Raw genomic sequence first — 5,327 nt, forward strand, 5'->3', positions numbered from 1 at the left:
GGGAATGGAAGAAAAAAGAGAGAAATGGGAGGACGAGAAGAAGAGATGCCAGAAGGAAAGGAAGCAAAGCAAGAAAGGAGAGGACAAGCAAGACAAGGACACAGCAAAGGGGCACAATTTCCCAGCTCCAAGACCGCTTTCCCCGGGGGCGTGGCCTGCCCTGACGTCACTGCGGCCCCCGCCGCCCCCGGCCGAGCGTTGTGAAATCGCCGGGCACGCTGGTGGCCGCCGGGAGGGTCGGCCGGCCGCGCTCCCTGGGTGGTTGCGAGTCCCTCGGCCTCTGGCCCCCGGCCCAGGCAGCCCCGGCGGCGGGGCAAGGCGGTAATTGCCCCGAGACGCGGCGCTTATCCGGGCGCGTTGTGCAAGGTTGCGCTAGCAGAACCCGGGGCGGCGGCTCTCACGCTCGGCTCCGAGCCCGCGGGCTTGTCCGCCTCCGTCCTCGCGGGGACCTTCGGCCGCCTGGTGAGCCGGGCGAACGCCGCGGGCTCCCGCCCAGGCCACGCAAAAATTCTGTGCGCGGTCCCCGTCTGTCCCCTTCTGTTGTTCCCTCCCCCCCCCCCAACCCCCGCGGCCAGTCAAGACTGGATCCAAACCGCGGGTAAAGGCACCTGCCGCCAATCCCGAGACCCACGTAGTGTAAAAGGAACCGATTCCTTTTAGTTTGTCCTCGGACCTCAATGCGTATGTTGCGGCGCGCGCGGACACACAAACATACAATTTTAAAAATGTAACAAAAGCTTTTTTTTTTAAGACTAGAGTCCAGTTGCTTCTGCCACTGATGGCGTTTTTGGATGACCTTGGGAAGTTTGCGGGCCTCCTCTCTGAGTTAAACGATGACGCCTGAGAAAGCGAGAGAGTACGTAGGTACAGCCCTCTTAGCAATGTTTCTCTGTGACTTCCATGACTACAGGTACGCGGGGTTTCTTTCTGTTTCTTAAAAGTCTTGATAGAGAAGGAACTTGATGGCTGCATCCTCTCCATCTTCAGATCCCAGCAGCCACATGGGGCCCATGTCTCTTCTGTGGGTTGTTTACTGGAAACTGCCACGCAGATGGGGCTCCGCACAGTAACCTCACATTCAGCGCGTCCCAAGTTGAACACTGTCATCTTCCTCTTCCAAAGCTACACAGAGCCATTCTGGGTTCTGTATCACCTGGTCATTGAAGATGGGATTATCTTCAAGTATTTCTCCTACCCCGCAAGGTCTGTCCTTAAATGATCCTTCAGATTCCCAATTCCACCCTCGCGGAATGGCCTTGATCACTGCCGTATTCGTCCCGGGGAAGATGGCAACAACCTCCTAGCTCTTCCCTCTCCCTTCTCAGCAGTTCTGATCCACTCTATGCTGAAGGCCAGAGTGCACTTTCTAGAACATTTTGTCATTCTCCTATGAGGTCTGCACGTTGAAACCTCAACCCCTAAGCAATGGCATTAGGAGGCAAGGCCTTCTGGGAAATGACCAGCGCCTCATAAAATAAGCTCAAGGGAACTCATTATCCCTTCCACCTTTGGGGGAGACGGGAAAGTCACAAAGTGTGAACCAGGAAGGATCACCCCTTCTAATTAGCATCTTGATGCCAAATTCCCAGGCTCAAAATGATGAGAAACGCATTTCTGTTCGTAAGTTACAGCGTTTTGATACGGTTTTCCTACTGTCCGACTGTCCTGTTGCTTACCTGCCCTCCGAACGGTAGCACATGGAGCTTTTCTCTGCCCTCAACGTGACATGCTGGGGGTCTTCTCTTGTGCTGTTCTTTTCACATGTGTGCATGTGTGTGCCTCGGCACATATGGATTTCAGAGGACAGCTTGGTAGAGTCAGTTCTGTCCTTCTGCCTTTAGGCAGGTTTTGGGGATCACACTCAGGTCACTGGGCCTGCACAGCAAGAACCTTTACCCACAATCCATCTTGCCTGCCTCATATGCTGTTTCTTTTGTATCAAACACTTTTGGGGAGATTTCCTTGTCTACAAATCTCAACCTAGACACTTCTCAGGCACAGTTCCCCCCCCTCCTCCACCCCTGACCTCGCCAACCCCTCAGTAATGTGGGCATCCTTCCTGTTTGCTCTAGAAGTAAGAATGCTTGGGCTCCTGTGGCAAAGTTTTTGGATACGGTTATATGGATTAATTTTTAATTAAAATTCATACATAAAGTGAGATGTGGTGAACACCTGTAATCCTAGCACTTGGGAGGCAGAGACAGGAAGAGTGCCAAAAATTCCAGGTCAGCTTAAACTGCAAGGTGAGATGCTATCTCAAAAACTTAAAACTGAATTAAATACATATAGAAAAAAAGATCTGGAAAGACATCTGCCAGAATCTTAAAAGTGATCCTCTGCAAATATGGGATTATAAGATTTTTAATCTTATTTTGCCTGTCTCTTCTGTATTTGCTATCTAATTATGAGATTTATAAATTTAAAGAAAAAAAAGTTCTTTGACTGGCCATTTGTAATCACAAGCCTCCGGCAACCTACCTAGGATAAATTGGTTTTCTTGGAGCTCCTTGCCAGCTTGAGAGGGGAGGAGCCTAGAAGCCAAGGCGAAAATGCCTTCTGTTCCCTGTACAAGTGCACAGCAGGAAGAAAAGGCGGCTGCTTCTTTGGTAGAAAAGGAGACTGTAGGAATGTTCGTTCATTGAAGAAGTTAGCCAAGGGCTCTCTCAACTGATAGCGTTCATCAATGCCCTGGAGACCTTCGGATTCCACCCCCTCACCTTGGAACCAGAAGGCTTGGTGGCCTGCCAGACCTGCCAGATCACACAGGGAGGTGATGGCAGAGCTGGAATTTGGATGCATTCCCCCACTCCCTGATTACTGCTCATTCCAACATATGTTCCCACCCATCCCCAGTCCTGGGCCTCACACACACACACACACACACACACACACACACACACACACACACGGGTCAACTCTGCGGCAGTTACCTGCAGAGCTCTTGCCAACCACTCTCCCCTAGCCACCCTCTATTAATACCTTGCGTGTCATATTGCCTTCTCCCTATGAAGTAGGTGAGGACACCGCTCTGCTCTGCGAGGACCCTGAGATTCAAGGAAGTGATTTTTCTCAAGGTCAGATATTAAAACCAGAAATCAAGCACTCTCAGGAAAGTCGGCCCTGCCCGGGAATTCCTCGTTCCCCGCCTGCCATACCAGGGTCTGTGTCTGGTTTTAGAGAGGCAGAGAGGTAGTTCGGAGAGGTTTAAATTCCTCGGGGTCTTCAGTTCATGTCACGTGCAGTTACCTAAGCCATGGTGTTCGGGGTGGTTTACGCCATGCACTCTGCCTGCTGGATCCCCGCTCTGCCCCCTGGTCATTGTGCAACTTCAGGCAAGTCTCTTAGCTTCTGTGTGCCCCTGGTTTCTCCTGTGTAGAGTGTGGGTAATAGCATCCCTTAATTCATAGAGATAGTAACAGGATGAAGTGAGTTACATGAAAGCCCATGAAACAGTGCCCGGCTCGTGGGGAGCTCTTCCAAAGTGCAGTACCATTGTTATCATTCATCATACTAGTACTATGAAGCACTTGGATCTAAAGATAGTGAATAAGGGCCGTCAAGATGGCCCAGCAGGTAAAGTTCTCGTTGCCAAACCTGATGACCTGAGTTCAATCCCAGCATTCATGTGGTGGAAAAAGACACCCAGTTTCCACAGGTCGTCTGGCTCATATGGTATGAGCCACACACACACACACAACTCACCATACACAAATAAATGTAATAAAAAATACAGAACATGCTAAGACAGAGGTGTGGACATCTGGAAGGATTGTATGGAAACCATACATAACGGGAATCTAACAGTGTGGTAGATTCAGTAACAAGTACATGTGGCTGTGACTTGTCTAAGGGACTGGCTGTGCTGAGGCTGGAGCCTAGCTCCCCTGAGCCTGCTTCTGCTCCTCCTTCTGTTTGGAATTGGCCTCTGCATCGAACATGTAGGCGTGATCTGAAGCCTTTCCACATGGCACCAAAAAGAGGTTCCCGAGGCCATGGCTGCTCCAGGCGAGGATGTTACTAATGTGGAGACAGCCAATAAACATTTCCATATGAGTCAATGAATCAAACGTGTTGGGGAGAAGCCTGCCAGCTTTCTCCTCGGCTCTCACCTCCTCCATGGGTAGGCATGAAGCAATGGCAGGGCCAGAAGTCTACGGGAGCCCTGGGAGACAGCTGCCCATCCATTCTTTATGCTCAAGATGATGGTTAATTTGGGCAGCCCCATTGCCAATTCCAAACCAATCCCTCGCCACAGTAGCTTCTTGTCCCTCAGGGGAACTTTGAACTTAATCTATTCTGTCACTTTGTTCTTTTTTTTAAAAAAAAATATTTATTTATATTTTATATATGAGTGCACTGCATGTATACCTGCAGGCCAGAAGATGGCATCAGGTCCTATTATAGACAGTTGTGAGCCACCAACTAGGTGTTGGGAATTGAACTCAGGACCTCTGAAAGAGCAGCCAGTGCTCTTAACCACTAAGCCATCTCATCTGCCCCTGTCACTTTCTTTTTAAGATTTTTTTTAGAGTTAATTATGTATGGGGGTGTGCACGTGTGTGTGCGGGTTCCCTTGGAAGCCAAAGGCATCAGATCCCTTGGAGCTGGAGTTGTTGGCAATTGCGAGCCACCCAGTGTGGATGCTGGGACCTGGACCAGGTCATCTGCAAGAGCAGCCAGTGCTCTTAACGCCTGGGCATTTCTTTAACTCATTTCACCACTTTCATGATTGTATTGTTTGCCTTTGCCCAACGCTTAGGAGAAGATGGATCAGCCGTAGTTCCCACCCAGGAAGCTGTGATTCCAGCAGAAAAGAGCAAACAAGGACAAGTGGCTATTTTTCAATGCAGAAAGAGATCAGGACCCCAAAAAGGAACAGACCAAAGATAGTTTCCAGGTAAGAGCTCTCCCAGATGGAGTGGTAGACTGTATAATGACATCGACAGTATCCACTTCCTAATCCCTGGTGCTGTGACTCTGACTTTGTGTAGCAATAGGGTCTTCATAGGCATGATTAAATTAGGAATCTTACTATGGAGAGAGAGCCCCATATCAGCCTCTCTGGGTTCAAATCCTGGCCTAACTACTGCCCATCAGTGTGGCTTTGGTCCACTCAACTCTGTGAGCTTCAGCTCTCTCATGGGTAGAACAGGTTGTAGTTATTCCTCTCTGGTGATGCTGGCATTTTGTTCTTCCTCCCTGGGTACTGGGGAGTCTGCATTTCCTGCCTCCTTACAGGAAGGTTGCACCATGTGGCCAGTTCTGGCCAATGAAATATCAGCATTATGAAATGCACACACACACACACACACACACACACGCACACA

The 5,327-nt window shown here is 49.8% G+C and overlaps 1 long non-coding RNA gene across 1 annotated transcript in view; it reads left to right on the forward strand.

Annotated features, from left to right (window-relative positions):
- The first annotated feature begins 208 nt into the window (after positions 1–208).
- The window catches only part of LOC113457745, a 13,222-nt gene continuing 8,103 nt past the window's right edge, over positions 209–5,327 (forward strand). Inside the window, exons 1-3 of the long non-coding RNA XR_003378248.1 lie at positions 209–462; positions 752–910; positions 4,760–4,897. This is a non-coding gene — a long non-coding RNA (uncharacterized LOC113457745). The remainder of the gene's footprint in view (positions 463–751; positions 911–4,759; positions 4,898–5,327) is intronic.

Source organism: Microtus ochrogaster, linkage group LG5 (genome assembly GCF_000317375.1).
Source record: "Microtus ochrogaster isolate Prairie Vole_2 linkage group LG5, MicOch1.0, whole genome shotgun sequence".
Classification (NCBI taxonomy): domain Eukaryota; kingdom Metazoa; phylum Chordata; class Mammalia; order Rodentia; family Cricetidae; genus Microtus; species Microtus ochrogaster.